This window comes from Ursus maritimus, unplaced genomic scaffold, assembly GCF_017311325.1.
Source record: "Ursus maritimus isolate PB19 unplaced genomic scaffold, ASM1731132v1 scaffold_26, whole genome shotgun sequence".
NCBI classification, from domain to species: Eukaryota; Metazoa; Chordata; class Mammalia; order Carnivora; family Ursidae; genus Ursus; species Ursus maritimus.
Window position 1 is genome coordinate 29,806,346 of NW_024425119.1, and position 19,360 is coordinate 29,825,705.

Consider the following 19,360-nt stretch of genomic DNA (forward strand, 5'->3'; position numbering starts at 1 on the left):
GGCGGCGGCGCGTCCAATCGCAGCCCGGCGCGAGCCTGGACGACTCCTGGCGGTGCCCGCAGCGCCCCCTCCCCGCTAAGCTGGGGATGGAGTTGTCCCCGGAGGAGGGGCGGCCCCGCGCCCCTGCTGGGGCCCCTGCTTAGGCTGGGGTACTCAATGCAGCGAGGCGGGGGTTAGAGAAATCTCTGTTTTCTCCGTGCTTTTCCCAGTCTCAGCCCGCCCCACCCGAACCTCAGCCCTCTGCCTCTCCAACTCCACTACACATGTGTGCTGCTCTCTCTGGTTTCTCCGGTTTTACTTTTCTGAAAAGTCATTTCAACCGAACACAAACTGAAAAAGTTAAATTTAAAGAATGAATAGATGAATAATCAAGCCAGACGTCTATACAGAAAAGAAATATGTGACTGGAAAGCATGTTTAAAATGATTTCTAATGATGATGGTTTAGAGACAAAATTTAATCTGAGATTTCTTTTTATTGCTATCACTGAAATTCACCGTAAGGTTCATTTCCTATTTACCCAATTCAGTTTTTCTTTATGCATAAATGCTGTGATTAGTCAGATTTTAATTTATTGCCTTTGATCTTTTTAAAACTCTCAGGTACTGCGCAAAACGAAATGTTATTTGTATTAATATTCACTGTCGATTAATCCGTAATTGGCAATTGAGAATGCATAACTTGTCTTCCTTATCACTTTTGCACGGAAATACTGAAAACAAGGCATGGGTGTTAAAGGGGAAGGGAGTGAAGTTCAAACCTGTCACACACATCTGTGCTTAACCTTGAAGAGATTGCTTTCAGGTCCTTCTTTCAACCCGTGAAATGAAGGGCTGGGACTCTCCTGTTCTTATAATTCTCTAATGCAAATGGGTGAAAATCATTCATGGAGCTACAACTACAAAATAATGTTTAATAAGTGTGTGCCACAAATTACAGTAAATTGATTTACGATATTTTTAAATTGTTTGAGACAGTTGGATACCCTCTTATAACCTGAAGATTGATTTAGCCTTTATTAGTTGGGGATCTTTATTTTTGAAGTGGAATATCAGAACCTTGTTAGCATATTTATACTAGTAGAGTAAGTAATCTTATTTTAAACTGCTAGGTAGTTTATGATAAATTATTTCCTGTGTAAGGACCCTATGCTAAATTTACTATAAATACTAGGCATAGCATCCCAGTAGCTAAGCATTCATTAGTTGAATCATTTTGACCTGATTCATAGGACAATTGGTATAACTAGGACTATTTTTATCATGAATCAAGACAAACTAAAATCTGCAGGCCTCATTTGCTTTTTATTTTTATGCACATTGATTTGGATGGATTTTAGATAAGATTGACTATTTTGAAATAATTTCACTATCAAAAAATATTAAATATCTACTGTATCTTTGAAACAAAGTAACACACTTTAATAGGGCCCTTTCCAATTGTCCTTGCCTTCTAGTCCTCTACAGTCTAGACAGATCCATATACGACAACCTGAAATGCAATGCTGTTCTTTCATATTTACTGTATGAGCAAGCTGTTATGTGGGAGTCCAAATGAGTAATTTATCTCTATACTACTAGCAGACTCTAATTGTTTAAGTGGAGTAATGCAGGTCTCTCCCATGATCCTCTTATGTTTGATTTTGGTGTTAAATATTATTAGGTAAATAAATTCTGAAAATAACTTTCCTGGTATTTGTTTATGCTGTTCCTGGCCTGTTGTTACTCATACCTGTGTTTCCATAACAAGCAGAGTTAATTTTACTTGTATATTCATTTTTCTGAATTTGTATGAAATATTTTTGCTTTCATCTAAAATTAATACCCTAAGGTTTTGATTTTTCCCCTTTGTTCTTTAGACCATCTCATACAGCTCATTAGCAGGTGAATCAAACCAGTTTTTTCTTGTCACTTATTAACAGCTCGGGTAAGAGGTGTGGGAAATGTAGAAACTGCATTCAAGGTCACTATTTTCAACGCGGAAGGATAAGATGACAAGAATTTCAATTTACAATCTTTAAAAAATGTTTGGGAACTATTTCAACTAACAAGAACCTACCCATCAAGTAATCTAAGCAATACAGATTTGCATTTCTCCATCCATGCTCTGAAGGAGTTGCTGAAATAGTAAAGGAGGGGAGAGCAGGTTAGACTGATTTTACTAAGCACCAATTGCTATACTAAGTGATAAATGAGGCACTGATAGTCAAAATATATAGATAGGTCTCTGACACAGCTTCCTTCTGAATGATCTCTGCATTAAGTAAGTAAAGGAGGAATTGATACGGAGTTGAAGAGCCCAGGAGTACTCACTCCCATCCCTATAAGCTAAGCCAGCCTCTTGAGAGGTAGTTTTAAACCGTCAATACTATGATTTCCCTGCTTATTTAATCCTCTCTCAATTCTTTTTCCCCTTCCCATGGATCTTTCAAAATCTGGAGGGGAGAGAGTTAACTTCTTAGGTAGAGATCTCCCTAAGGTAAGGGGAATTTGGGAATCATTCCTGAGACTATAATTTCAAATATTACTTGACCCCCATATCAGGTCAGGCACTAAGAAGCTGGGTAAATGAGGAAATCTCAGAATAGCTGAGCTTACTCTGAATGAAGATCAGAGACAAGTATTAAATTGTAATTTACTTAAAACTTTCCTACCTAACTTTTCTGTGTTCTACAGTTCAGATTCATATGCGCCCAATTCTAATTGCTTGTACATACTTGGTCTTGCTCCTGTATTCCTTAATTTGGAGAGTGACATCACTACCCACTCCCAACTGGTAAGATGACCAGACTTCTGGTTTGCATGGATGGGTATTGCTATTGAGAAGTGCATTTCTATTCTGACTCCAGATCCTTTGATCAGCCTTATTCATCACTCTGGAAGGTTTGGTGTCTTCCCTCGTTCCAGCGTGTTCATTTTGTTCATTCATCCTGATGGATACTCTTTGAGCACTTCAAACAGGCAGTTTTGATTCCTTCATTTTGAGAAATTCTTTTTTTTTTTCTTAAAGATTTTATTTATTTATTTGACAGAGATAGCCAGCGAGATAGGGAACACAGGCAGGGGGAGTGGGAGAGGAAGAAGAAGCAGGCTCCCAGCGGAGAAGCCTGATGTGGGGCTCGATCCCAGAACCCCGGGATCACGCCCTGAGCCGAAGGCAGACGCTTAACGACTGTGCCACCCAGGCGCCCCCATTTTGAGAAATTCTAATGATTTATTCCTTCAATAATTCTCTGCCTTCTGTTTTTCTGTGTAGTTCCTGTCTGGAACTCCTTTATGTTGAATTTTTGACTGCCAGGGTGGAATCTTTAATTTTCATTTCTCTTCTATTTTCTATCTCTATCACCCCCTACTCCTTGTGCTCTAAGTTTTGGGAGATTTCCTTGGCTTTCTTTTCTGAGCCTTCTCTCAAATCACTACAATTTCACCTATTATAGTTCTAAGATACATATACTTTTTCACTTACTGATTGTTTTGGTTACTTATTTCTTGGATATATAGTCTGTGCTTATTTATCTGACCATATTAATTACAAATTTTTAACTACCCCCCACCCCACTTCTAACTTGTGTCTTTTTTCTCTGAATAACTTTGTTTTGTTTTGTTGTTCTTGTAAAATTTCCTCAGCTGTTTGCTCCTTTAAATAACGAAGTATAAATATTCACCACTAAGATATGGAGTTGAAGCTCCAAGTGTATTAATAAGGCTTATAACTAGGGGCTTTACTGCGGGGTGACTCAGGGTATTCTGAATTGGAGCACCCCCAAATATCAGAAAGGGACTATCTAATCTTTTGTTAGGGATATGGGGGATAATTAAAGTCTACCTGCTTTTATTTTCCAATCTGGAGCCTCTCATGGTTCTGGCCTCTTCTAGTTCTGGTGCCTTAGGTCTGGAGCTTTTCTAGTTTGGTGTCTCCAGGGAAAAGCTATTTCACTTGCACGTTTGGGGAAGGGCCATCACCTTACCAGAGGAGTTGTATGGATGGAGACTTGAGCCTCCGGACATCTTCAGAGTGACACTGCCTGCGTTGTTAGCCTTTCTTCCTCCTGCCATCCTCTGCGGAGTCAGGGCGAGGCACATCCATTTCCGAGTTTTTCTGAGACTCTGTGAGGTGAAGCGCTAGCTTCTCATTGCCTCTGCTCTGGGGGTTTCAGCTCCCTCTGCTCGGTAAGGCAGCCACACTCCTTCACCGCTTCCATCTTGTAAACCCTCTGACAGCTTCTGTCCTGGCGTCATCTCCTGTGTCCTTCCCTATTCTTTCTGTCCTTTTGAGTTTATAGCTTTTTATTGCTGTATTGTCAACTCAGTGTCTTTTCAGGACAGGCAGGAACACACGTATGTTTTTAATCCATTGTGTTTAACTGTTTAAAAAGGCAATTCTGATTTATGTCACTTCCTTGAACGGGGCCTGTAGAACCCTGGCTGCTCTGGCCTCCGCTTGGTTTCTTTGTTCTTTTCTGAATTCTTTGACTTGTGTTTTCTTTTCATTCTCTATTTCTCCTTTGTAGCACATAACATAATTTACATTAAATAATTAATTTGATATAAACTGGTAGGTAGAGAACCTTTCCTCCCTCGTCACTGCTCCTTTCCAGGAGCCTTCACTGTGCTGGCAGTAATAGTCACTCAATAATATTTGCCGACTAGATCAATTAATGTGTGTCTTTTGTTAATCCTCTTNCCCTCTAGTTATCAGAAATAAAAGCCTTTATTTACTTGTTTAAGAAATACCTGGGTATTTAGAAACTGGGTATAGTAGAAACTGATAAACTGTTCTATTCCCAGGGAAGTTGAGAGAAGTGGGAAGAGAAGGAAGAGTGACTGATAGTAGTGGAATATGTCCTTTGAGAAGGAGGAAGATGGTTATTTGTACCTTAGGAACTGACACTAACTTTTTGAATACCTGCTTTGTACCAGGTCTGTTATGTATATTCTATATGTGGTTTAATAATAATCATCATCATGATCGTTTTTGTTTGAAGTGTAAGCTGTATAGAACGAAATGCTTTGTAAGCTAATTGTTACAGTAACTCTTATATTAACTCACATAGAACAGTGATAGGTATAGCACAAGCCTTTATACGCATATTAACCTCCTTAATTCTTTTCTTTTTTTCTTTTTAGAGTGGGGGGGAGGGCAGAGGGAGAGGAAAAGAGAGAATCTGAAGTAAGCTCCATGCTCAGTGAAGAGCTGGACGTGGGGCTCGATCTAATGACCCTGAGATCATGACCTGAGCCGAAATCAAGAGTCGGACGCTTAGCCAACTGAGCCACCTAGGTGCTCAGGTGTTGTAAGAATTAACTTACTTAATTCTTACAACAAGCTTGTGCGATAGGGCCTATTATGTTCTCATTTTATAGGTAAGTAAACTGAGCCACAGAGATGTTAAGTAGCCTTTCTTAAGCTAAATAGCCATTGGTAGTAGAGCGTGGATTCAGACTAATGCATTAAGATTGCAGAATTTAGGTCTTAACTGTTGTAGTATGCTACTTCTTATCTATCCTTATGACATGCTTATAGGATGGGCAGGATGAGATTAAAGGACAGCTATAATTGGTAAAAATGTATAATGACAAATTATGACTTTTATCTACTTCACATTAGCAATCAGTCCCTGCCCTACTGGTTATGCCATTTAAGAACTTAGAATGCATTTTGTCATATTCTTCTCCTCTCTCATATAATTAAATAAGTATATGGGTGGACATGTGTAAACATAGGTGTTCTGTCATTGTTTATTTTCCAAAAAGGTGCAGTTTTTGTCCAGCTGTCATGACAATATCTCTAGTCTCCCTGGGTAGCTTTAACTAATTATTTTAAATAGCTATAAATTATTCAATGTGATGATATACCATAATTTATTCAACTATTTCCCCACTGATAGGAATTCACTTTACTTTTAGTTATTTACCACTGTGGCTCTCTCTATAGAGTAGCAGTGTATGTTCTGGTGTATACAGCATGTTGCAGTAAACCTCCTTGTAATATTTACTTACCTACCAAGAATTTTATTTATTTGATCTAGATTCCCAAGGAAGAGAATCTGATATATGAAATCACATTTAAAATCACCTTTCTACCAGGAATATACATAATATTATGTTTCTTATCTGTTGCTTAACAAAAATAGATGTTACAAATTCTTGCCACTATTTTGTGTGAATTTTTTTCAGACTTCACTAAAAAACATGAATTAAATGGTCATATGTATACATTTTTGTAAATTTTTATCTATATAATAATTTTATCTCTATATAAATGAAGTTAAAGTTTAAACATTTATTTTCAATTTAAAAGACAAGAATATGGGGATAGCAATTACTTATCTTTTAAATTAATAATTTCAGATCATAGCATGTATCGAAATCACCTGGAAGGCTTGCTAAACCACAAACTGTTGTGCCCCACTCCCAGAGTTTCTGATTCAGTAAGTCTGAGGTGAGGGTCTGAGGATATGCATTTCCAAGTTTCCAGGTGACAATGCTGCTTGTCCAGGGACCACACATTAAGAATTATTGTTCTATGGAGCTTCTTTATTTATTTTTTTTTCAAGATTTTATTTATTTATACGACAGAGATAGAGACAGCCAGCGAGAGAGGGAACACAAGCAGGGGGAGTGGGAGAGGAAGAAACAGGCTCATAGCGGAGGAGCCTGATGTGGGGCTCGATCCCATAACGCCGGGATCACGCCCTGAGCCGAAGGCAGACGCTTAACTGCTATGCCACCCAGACGCCCCTATGGAGCTTCTTTAAAATCAAGAAGTAGGGGCACCTGGGTGGCTCAGTCAGTTAAACATCTGCTTTCAGCTGAGGTCATGATCTGGGGATCCTGGGACTAAGCCAGGAGCCTGCTTCTACCTTTCCTTCTGCTGCTCCCCCTGCTTGTTATCTTTCTTTCTCTCTCTTTTACGCTCATAAATAAATTTTAAAAATCTTCAAAAATAATCAAAATAAAATAAAAAAGTATTCCTAAGAGTTTACACCAGAAGTAAGTTCCCCGGTAATCATACCTGGTCAGTTCAAAATAACCAGTCTAAAATAACAAAAGATTGAAGGTGTTAGTTAAATTAGGTCGAAAACCTTAGTTTTGGTCTAAATTCCATCGTTTGTCGACTGTGTGATATACACTTTACTCAAACTCTTTGAACTTAGTGTTTCTTTTTTAAACCTTAGAATGATACTGTGTTTTACTTTCTATCAAAGGATTGTCCTGAGGCTCAATACTGGCAACAAATATGAAAATGCCAAAAAAAAAAAAAAAAAAAAAAAAAGCTATCAAATGCTATGCAAATACAAGTTATCATCATCATTCTTTGGATTAGAATTACTTGGTATGTAAACCATACAAGTTACAATTTATCATTCCTTGTCAAGGCTTTTCTCAATCTGACATCTCATTCATCAATAAAACAGTGGAGACCCACAGAAGCCTTAAAAAGTAACATCTTTCTCAAGAGATAAGTGATATATTACCTCACAAGCACACCCTTAACTTCCTTAAAATTCCTCTTTAGACAATGCTCTACTCCACTTTCTACTCATCGAGGAGGTTCCAGTTGTTCCACATCTTATTAGAATATTCTATCATCTCTGTAGCAATAGCCCCTCTCTGAAATTATCTTGATTGTTCATGTGTTCACAATCTATCTTCCCCATACTAGAGTACACACTCCATGAGAGCTAGATCTCTCTGACTTTTTTCACCCCCTACCTCCCCAGAACTGAGAACAATGATGGACGTAGTAGCAAGTGAAACAATGTAGCTTTTTAGGGACTAAGTGAAACTGTACTACAGCTTACAAGTAGGTTTTATCTGGGACTGACAAGTTTGAAATAGTCACTTAGAATGCACTATGCCAATTCTTAAGCATCAGAAAGTTGGAACTTTACTAGTTTTTTTGGGAAGTTCCAGAGGAAGGATATAGTGATCCAATGTTTTGTAAATCACCATGATTACAATTTATGCATTCATTGAACAAATACTCATGCAATTTATACCTGATAAAATTAACAGTTTATAAGTTTTTTAGCAACTTTTTAATTCTAAGACATATCCTTGGAAGAAAGCGTGCCTAGGAAAAAAGCACTAGTTTGGTACACTAGAACCAACTTTCCTAATATCAGGTACACTTTTTCTAGCAGAAAAAATGATAAAGTTGTTGTGTCTACTCTTGGGAGCAGAACTAGGTTAAATGGTGTAAATTCGAGGAAGATAACTTTGGCCGAATATTAGAAACAACTTGCTGATGATCATTATTATTCTCATAATATTTCAATTTTAATTTGTTGAATAAGTTTTCTGCAGAAGCATTTGTAGCATCCTTGGCTCTAGTTAGTGCTAGAACATAGAATGTGCTTATAAAATAAGGAGCATACCGTTTTTCTGAATAGTCGTTTTTATAGGATTATCACTAATTTTCAGAATGTTACATTTACTCAATATTTTGGGATTGCTTCCTTATGGACTGACTTCAAAATCAACTCACACGCAACCAAGAAAACCAAAGAACTTCAGATTAACACCATTTTTTAAAAACCTAAATTGTAGTAGTGTAATTTGATTAAATGTTTTATTTATCAATGTTGAATACTGGCTGCTTAATGTCAACTTAAAAAAAATGAGATCCAAGATTCTTCCATAATAAAAATATTCAACAAACTAGGAATAAAGAGGACTTAAGTTGATAACAAACAAACAAACAAACAAACAAACATGAAACACCCCAGCTAACCCCACACTTAACAGTGAAAGACTGAAAACTTTCCTCCTAAGAGCAGGAACCGATAAGGATGTCCACTCTTGCCATATCTATTTAACATTGTACTGGAGGTTCTAGCCAGGGAAATTAGGCAATAAAATGAAATAAAAGGCATCCAGATGAAAAGGGAGAAATAAAACTATCTCTATTTACAAGGACATGATCTTCTATATAGAAAATCCTAAGGAGTCTGTATCAAAACTATCACAGCTAATAAGTGAGTTCTGCAAGGTTACAGAATACAAGACCAATATTTTAAAAGACTGTATTTATATACACTAGCAATGAATGCTCCAAAATGAAATTAAATAAGCAGTTTCATTTATAATAGCATCAAAAGAATAAAATATTTAAGAATGTAGTTAACATAAGCACAAAATTTGAACCCTGAAAACTGCAAAACATTGCTGAAAGAATTTAAAGAAGACTTTAATAAATGAAAAGTATCCTTGTGTTTATGAGTCAAAAAATTGACCTGCAGATTTAATGCTATCCATATAAAAACTGCAGCTGCTTTTTTTTTTTTTGCAGAAGTTGATGGAATGAACTTAAAATTTATAAGGAAATGTATTACACTCAGAATTACCAAAACAATCTTGAAAAAGAAGAAAGTTGGGGGATTCACATTTCCCATTTTCAAACCCACTGAAAGCTCTATAGCAATTCAGACAATGAGGTACTTGTATTGATCAATGGAATATAATTGAGAGCCCCAATGGGAAAAGAATAATCTTGTCAATAAATGGACTGGGACAACTAGTATCCGTGAAAGGATGAAGTTGAACCTTTTTTACACATCCTACACAATAATTAACTCATTGTGGATCATAGGCCTAAATATAGGAGCTGACATATAAACCTTTTAGCAGAAAACATAGGAGTATATTTTTGTGAACTTAGGTTAGACAATGATTTTTTAGATATGACACCAAAAGCTCAATCAACAACAACAAAAAATAAATTGAACTTAATGAAAATTAAAACTTGTGCTTCAAAGGAAATTATCAAGATAGTGAAAAGGCAATCTACCTGTTTGGAGAAAATATTACAAAACGTATATAATAAGGGATTTTTATCAGAAAATATAATGAACTCTTTTTTTATTATGTTCAATTAGCCAACATATAGTACATCATTAGTTTTTGATGTAATGTTCAACGATTCATCAGTTGCATATAACATCCAGTACTCATCAACAGATGAATGTATAAAAAGATGTGGTTCATATATACAATGGGATATTACTCAGCCATCAGAAAGGATGAACTTACAATTTGCATCAACATGGAACTGGAGGGTTTTATGCAAGTGAAATAAGTCAAGCAGAGAAAGACAAATATATGGTTTCAGTTATATGTGGAATATAAGGAATAGCCCACAGAGGGAAAACTGGGAAGAAATCAGAAAAGGAGACAAACCATGAGAGATTCTGGGCTCTGGAAAATCAGGTGATGGGTATATAATGAACTTTAAGAAGTCAACAAGAAAAAGATTACCCAATTAAAAAATAGGCAAAGTATTGGATAGATATTCTGCCAAAGAAAATTTACAAATCATCAATAAGCTTATGAAAAGATGCTCGACATCATTAGCCACTAGGGAAACACAAATTAAAACCACAATAATATACCACTTCAAAGTAAGTAAGATAATTATTACTAAAAAGACAAACATGTGTTGGAAGGAATGGACTAATTAGAACTCTCATACATTTCTGGTAGGAATATAATTGGTGCAGCCACTTTGGAAAACAGTGTGGAACCTCCTGTGAGGTATCTACTAATTCACTACTTAGTATCTACTCAAGAAAATTGGAAACATGTTCATATAAAAACATGTACACTGCTGTTCGAGCAGCATTATCTCTAGTAGATAGAAAATGGTAATGTCCAGTAATTGATAAAGGTGGTATATCTATACAATAGAATATTACTTGGCAATAAAAAGGAATACATTATTGATACATTCTACAGCATAGATGAACCCTAAAAGATTGTTTTAAGAAGCCAGTCACAAAATAGGACATAATTATATGATAACCATTCATGTGAAAGTCCAGAATACAAAATACATAGAGACAAAGTAAATTAGTGGCTTCTGGGGTCTGGGTGGTTGGAGAGAACTAGGGAATGGAGAGTGGCTGCTAATAGAGATGGGGTTTCTCCATTTTCATTTGAAAATGTTCCCAAATTATATGGTGGTAGTGTTTGCACAACTCTATGAATATACTAAGACCCACTGAGTTATATACTTTAAAGTGTGACTGTTCTGGTATGGGAATTTGATCTCACCAAAGCTGTTGTATTTTGTAAAATGCTGATTTGTCACCAGGGAGCTTATTTAATTTTGAATGCCTTAAATATTTAAAATTAATTATAAAATGAAAACTCCTTTTAGAGAATTTTGAATTATAAAAATTGAGACCATAACATACAGGACAAAAATGTATTGAAAAATCACCATAAAAATTGAGAAAAGTATGTGTGGCATATATGCAATAAAAAAGCTAATGACAATAATAATAGCATCTTAATAATAAAACATCTCTTACAAATCAATTAAAACAAAAGCTCAATTTTAATGAAGTAGGAAACATGAATTTGAGAAGCTGTACACATGACAAATTGTAACATGTAAAAATAACTTTATTAATAGTCAAATAACTACAAAGTTTATCAATATGACAATCTTTTTAAAAATGATAAGGTGCAGTGTAGGCCAGATTGGGGGTGAAACTGGGTAATCGTATACACTGCTGGTAAAACAAATTGATACCATATTTCTCTAAATTATTTAACAGCATTACAGTTTTGCATACTTTACTTAGAAATTCCCTTCTAACAGTGTATCCTAAGGAAGATATCATAAATGGGTTCATTGATTTAGCCACAAAAATATTTATTGAAACACTGTAATATGTTATATTGTTGCAACAATCTGCATTTCCAAAATGGGGATTTATTACATCACTTGTGTATATCCATAAAATTGAACACCATTCAGCTACTCAATAAAAAAATAATCAGATTATAGAGAAGTAGGTACAAACTTACAGATTTATAAATAGGAAAAAGTAACAAGAAAAGTAACAAAATTCTCCCAATGGTTATGTCAGATATTGGGCTTGGTTTGGTGGCTGTGATCGCTGGCACTCAGCATCTTTTCCAGCCTATTCCCAGAGGCTTTCCTATACTGTAGAGACTAGAATTAGAAATTAGAAATTCCATTTCTTAAACTCCGTTACAGCTTGGGTTCTGTATCTAATTAATGTCCATGAACACCATGTCATTGCAGATTTCCAAGTTGCAGGTGAAGCAGAAGCTATTACTCTTGCCATTTTCTAAACAGAGTTGGAGAAGCATATGATTTTTTTGTTGCAGCATCATCAGGGGTCCCACTTGTAATATGATTGCTAAGAAGCAATAGTTAAGTTTTCTACGAGTGATAGATACTTGTAGTCTTTTCTTGGAAATCTGTTCTTGGGTGAGACAGCTTAAGACTCACTGTCACAATCTACCAAGAAAGAATGGCTGGTACTTCACTATCACCCTAATGTCTTGGGACGTCCATGGGACATCCATCTTGCTGTTGGGTAGTATAGCGGGCACAGAAGAGATTGTGGAGCTTGTGCCGAGTCCTGGCAGTGAGGTTATGATTTTGCACCCTAACTTCTAATCTTGAAGAATCGGTAGTTAACTGTGGTATGGCAGTAGGATTCATTTCTGAAAGCACAACCTAGAATTTTTCTTTTCACTGTTTTCAGTAATTCTGTAGGCCATTTAATAGTAAAATTTCTTCTGGTTTACACTGGCAGAAAGGATTTGGTTCTCTGCAGTTGGACTCTGAACATGGATACAACTGGATTATTTTTATTTTCATTCTTTAGCTTATATGTATTACATACATTTTCAACAACTATATATTACTATTATAATATAAAAATTTATATAAGAATATTGTTGGAATAAATCTGAAGTTTACAAAGGGGCTTCTTTTAAGATTATAGCTTTTGGAAGAAAGTATTATAGTTTGGTAGTTAAGAGTTGGACTCTGGAGACATCGTAGGCTTAAATCCCAGCTTCCTCCTTTAGTATTCTTAAGCAATTATACTTCTAAAACCTCAGAATTATTTTCTATAAATTGAGGATTAGAACATTTTATTTGTGGCGTGACGATTAAATGAGATAATGTATGTAAAGCTGAGATCCCAGTGCTGAATATTTTATAGGAATTCAATAAATGGCAGCCTTGCAGTCTCCCTTAAACTTTCATAGAACTCACATTTCTCCATCTTGATCATAAGAATATCCGTGCATATCTTTCCTAAATGTTTTGCTTTGAACTGCATTTCATTGTATTCATTATACTACCCCAAAATAAATTTAGATAAATGTCCTAATCTCATGAAAATATTAAATGAAAATTATTTCTCCATGTGAGTTTGAATTTTACACTTGACATTACTTAAGAAAACAAATCCTACTTTAAGTGATTTTAGTATTCTTTCAGCACAGTGATTGTTTCAAATTGAAGTAAGAGCCAGCCTGTTGTTCAAAATACAGCAACACATCAATGTCTGATAATGAAGGGGTCTATGCTTTGTGGCTGCACATGCATAGCTCTTAGTAGAGTTAATAGTAAATGACGGCACACAATGAATTTACTAGGAATTTAAAATAAGAATATGCTTCTGATTTGTTTTTAACTCGAGTATCCAGAGTACACAGGGCAAATATTACCTTTGAATATTGAGTATTTACACCTGAATATTGTATGATTACAGATGGATCTCTCGAAACTGTCAACAAACTCAAAGCACCTCGTCTAGTAAAGCTAATGGTTTCGGCTGATGTGCTTGCATTCAGCTTATTCTTTGGGAATGTTAAGTTGCCAACAGAAAGCAATGCAATATGTAGCCATATTTTTTTTTTAAGGTTTTATTTATTTATTTGACAGAGACAGAGACAGCCAGCAAGAGAGGGAACACAAGCAGGGGGAGTGGGAGAGGAAGAAGCAGGCGCATAGCAGAGGAGCCTGATGTGGGGCTCGATCCCATAACGCCGGGATCACGCCCTGAGCCGAAGGCAGACGCTTAACCGCTGTGCCACCCAGGCGCCCCTGTAGCCATATTTCTATAAACAAATAGAAAACCACCTTTTATGGGGTTCAAATTTATCACCTTGGTTTTATTAGCATATACACTAACCAACTGAGCTCATCTGCTGTTTTAATTATGAATAAATCATGACATATATCTATCAGTTACTTTGAATGTGTAATTCCTATGTTCTTGACAAAAATGATGTTCAGGAGATTATTCCTAGAGATAATGGGCTCCTGAGTTGTGGGAAACTGTTTGAAATTCCTTTCTGCTTTAACTAATGACAATGAGATTAGGAATGCCTTACAACATCTTCTTTTAAGTAAGTACTTGGCAATAATTTGTTATAGTGAGAACTTGTTAATAAGTAGGAAAACTCTGTTCATTCATTCATTCATTCATTCATTCAATATATATAGGTATGAGACCTACTAGGCAATCTGCTAAGTGCTGGAGATAGAGCAGTGAACAAAATAAGTAAGGGATGTAAATGGTGCAGCCATTTTGGAAAACAGTTTGGAAGTTCCTCAAAATGTTTAATATAAGGTTCCCAATATGACCAGAAATTCCACTCCTAGGAATCTACCCGAAAGAATTGAAAACAAGTTCACACACACACACACACACACACACACACAATTGTACATTAATATTCATGGCATCATTATTCCTAATAGCCAAAAAGTGATAACACCCATCAACTCATGAATGGATAGACATAGATGATAGATCCTTACACTGGCATACATTGGGCGATAAAAATGAAGTATTGGTATATGACACAACCTGGATGAACCTGTAATATTGTGCTAAGTGAACGAAGCCCATCACAAAACCACATATTATATGATTCTATTTATAGGAAATGTTCAGAGCACACAAATCCATAGAGATAGAAGGTAGATTACTGGCTCTCAGAGTCTTATAAGAGACAAAAATGAGGGAATGGGAAATGATTTCTAATGGATATGGGGTTTCTTTTTGGGGTGATAAAAATGTTCTAAAATTATATTGTGGTGATGTTTGCATAACTATGTGATTATACTAAAAAACACTGAATTATACACCTTTAAAAGGGTGAATATTATGGTGTGAGAATTATATCTCATAAAGCTCATTTTTATATTTAAAAAACTAAAAAATTCGTTGTGAACCCTTTTTATGCCAGGTTATGTCTCAGGATCTGGAGATACTGCAGGTGTCAAAAAGTATAAATCTGCATTCCCAGAGTTAATCATTTTTTAATATATGCTATTGAAATTGAAAGACCATGCTTTCTCCATGTTTGAACAAAGTTTAAATGAAATTTTTACTGGAGTTTTGATTGGAGTACTATTATATAGAAGGGGTAGGATTCTTCTTCCTACAATATTATGTAAGGAATTGTAGCATGACGGAAAGTGTCACTAAAGAGATGGAATATACTCCTTACATTTAGGATAAATCAACATATCTTAGGAGCTTGTAGAAGTGTATTTTCCTATAATTTTACATCAGAATTTCATGGAAGATAGCCATGACCTATAGAAGATTTTAGGAAGTTACAGAAATTAATATCACTCTGTGCCTGTCCTCATATTGAAATATCAATGTACCTGCTGATATTGTCCCACAGTTTTAATTTTGGAATAAAGTAAACAACTAATAGGGATTTTTATAAAAATGTAACTGTGGAAACAAAGATGTACATATTAATTATACATTAGATGTAACATAAAAGGTGATTTTAATGGGATGATAATTATATGCAACAAATTACATAATAATACATTGTAAGGAAGTCATGGGTCACATGAAGACGTTCAAGTTGATTAATCATTTACTCAGAAGTTGCTATTGTCATTTCCAAGCAGAGGGGTCTGCTATGGTTAGTTTTACATGTCAACATGACTAGGCTGTAGTACCCAGTTTTTAAATTAAATTATTTGGTTGGTTAGTTTTTAATTTAATTAATTAAATTTAGACTTGCTAAATTTACACAACTGTGTAACCTAATTCTTTGAAACAAATCTTTTTTTAAAATTTATCTCTCTGTCTATCTATCTATCTATCTATCTATCATCTATCTACCTACCTACCTACCTAACTACCTATCTATCTTACTAGTACTATTTCTCTGTTATAATCCTGCCAAGAGAGTTTTGGTACCAAGAGTGGTTCTAGAAAAAGACAATATTAGGGTGAATTTTTAAGATTGGTTCTGGGTGTTCTGGAACTGATTCTCTAATCTCATTAGATTTAAAGGCATTAATGACTCTACCTTGAGTGGTAAAGAGAACACTGGTAACCCATGGTGTGATGTGGCTATAAAGAAATGCAAAATATTGCCATTGGACACTCCAGATACCCAGCTAGGACATACCGGAGCCAGAATATAAATGCAGTTTATTCAGATTGTAAAATCTGTGAAGTTTCCACTGCATGAACAATAATTCAGTCTTCTAAGAGTGATAGATACTTGTAGCCTTTCCTTGGAAATCTGTTTTGGGGTGAGAAAGCCTAAGACTCACAGTCACAATCTACTAAGCAAGAATGGGTGTTACTTCACTATCACCCTAATGTCCTTTCAGACTTTCTAGAATTAAGGTCACCCTTTTATAACCAGAGTGGCTACACTAAAGCTGTTAACAGAGTTAAAACTCAATTTTTCTGTCACATTTATAATTTTATTTGTTATCATAAGAAAGAAAAATCTTGGTGCTTACAATGACATTGTACCAAGGGGCCATAGCAGGCCATGAAAAGAACATAACAGGCATTTTTGCTTCCATGTCAGACATAATAGGAAATGAATTAAATACACATCAAGTTTTATTTGACTTTCTAGGCAAAGACTCTGAAGTTAAGGCAAACTTGGTAGTTTACACTGAGTAGTTACTGAATTTTAGGCCTTGCATTTACTCTTGCATCTTACATTTTACAGTAAGACTAAAAAATATCTCCCAGTTTCTACTTTTTATTTAATCATCAAATAAAATTTAAGTAGCCCGGAAAGTAAATTTATTTAAATTCATGCATCTCTTAACATTGTGGAGTCTCAAAGAGTAGAGATTAGGGGGCATGTGGGTGGCTCAGTCAGTTAAGCATCTGACTCTTGGTTTTGACTCAAGTCATGATCTTGCGGTTGTGAGATTCAGCCCCAAGTCCGGCTCAATCTCGATCTCCATACTCAGTGGTCTCCATGCTCAGTGTGGGTTTCTGCTTCATATTCTCTCTCCCTCTACCCCTCTCCCTGCTTACTCACGCCCATGCACGTGCACGTGCCCTCTCTCAAATAAATAAGTAAATAAAATCTTAAAAAAAAAAGAGTAGAGGTTATAATTTTGCCAATAAAATGGGCACAGATATACAAAAGTAAAAATATTAAATGTATATATATATATATTTATTAAACATCTACACAAATAAATTAGCAATTTGCTCCTCTGGATATTCATCAGAGTTGCCTGCAGGGCTTCCTAAAATACTAATGCTCGGATTATACCCCAGACTCGTGGATAAGGTTCCCAGAAGGGGAGATGCCAGAAGCCTGCATTTTTACAAAGTGCCACAGGTGGCTTTGATTCATAGCTAGTGTTGAAAAATACAGAGGTCAGAAAAGAGAAACTTTAAAATTTGCAAGTTAATTGAATCAATTGTTTTTCTACCCTGCTCCATCTTTATGAGCCCAACTTCCCATCCTACACTCACATCCCTGTTCTGTTCATTTTTATTAGATCACTTTTCCACCACTTTAATTTTGGACTTTCTATTTAACTCCACTGTCCTGGCCTGACAGGAATATTTTCTTTAACTCTGGCTTCTGGTTTTGTTTAAGGACTTTTAAAGCACTGGCATATATCAGTTCTGGTTTGGTGAATATATTCTTAAAAAAATATTTTAATTGAGTTTTCTTTCATATATATACATACACAAATGGGTTAGTATCTAGATTGTTTCCTTGAGTTAAATTTGTTTGCTTGCTTCCTTGGAGGAAAGAAGCAAACAGCATTTTGAGAACAAATACAAATGACTTATTTTCCATTAGCTGAATTCTGGAAGAGCACTGAGAAATCAGCTGTGCAGAGCCACCAAATTGAAGAAGCACACCCATCCTGAATGTTCTCATTTTAAACATGTATATAATTATTTTTACATTATCTTTTTATTTTGTAGTCTACAATAAAATTCAAATGGGTAACATGTCTCTCTCTTTTTTTGTAAGGTGAATGTTGAAAATGAACAAAATTTTCTTTGCTATATATGGACAATTTTCTGATTAATATTTGAATGGCAATATGAACAAAAATGGAATTAAGATTTAAAAAGTCTTTTTATTATAAAATAAGTTCTCTTCCTGAGCTTATTTCTCATTCTAATTGAAATGAAACGTAGAGGGAAGAATTATCTGGTATGCTGTCTTGCCAATGGACATTATTATTCTGTAGGTAGGTTTCTCATATCTGGGGTGCAGCATGATTCTTTAGGGGAGAATTTAGATTTTTACAATCATATCCCCCTTTCTAAGATATTTCGTCTTGGTCATAACAGGTAAAAACTTACAGTCATCATTATATTAAAAGAATAGAAAAAGGGTAAATGTCTTTAAAATGTTCTTGCAATTTTATATAATTGCAAGTTTTATAAATTTTCTGTAATACTGTATCCTTGAATTCTGATAAAATGTACTAAAATATATGGAATAAGATCCCTGTAAATGACACCTGCTTAAGAAATTTTACTACTTTTAAATTCTGAAAAGAGCTCTAGAAAACATAATGGATATTGTTAATAGGGTAAGCATGGAAAAATAACTTCATTTAAAGGATTCAAAGATTTAGCAAAGCTTGTCAATCATCTAGGTTCTATATAGAGAATATGTTCATTAGTAAGTTATGAATTCAAGTAAGATAGTTCTTTCCATTTGTAATTCAAGATTCTGTCAATAATTTGTCACTTTTTTGGTAATAAAACATTTAAAAATGCACTTTAAGAGTGACGATATGGAAAATAGAGTAGGGAACTCCACTGAAATTGTCATTAAGCTAGCAAAAACAGAATAAGCTTTTTAGAACTCTCAAATCTTATGAAAAGTTTATAGAAACCAGGGAAGTACTTAATGAAGGAAAAGGCTGCTAAATTTCAGCATTTAAAGAAACTCCGTCAGGTCACAGGCTAAATCTTGAGACAATGGAACAGAGATGAGTGACTACATACAATAAGGAAAACAAATTTTGCTAAAATAGCTTGGAGAAGTCATTAAATGAATGGATAAGTACGGCCCTCAACAAGCAACAACAGTAAAGCTTGGGGAGAAAGAGAGGAGAAGAGTCTGATTTCTGGAGTTCCCACATTATAATATTCAAAATACCAACTTCTCAGCAAAAAAATAAAAAAATTTAAAAATACAAAGCTTACAAAGAAACAGGAAAGTATGGCTCATTCCTAGAAAAAAAAAGTGGACGGAAACCATAACTGAAAAAGCCTAGACATTGGAGTTAATAGACAAAACTTTAA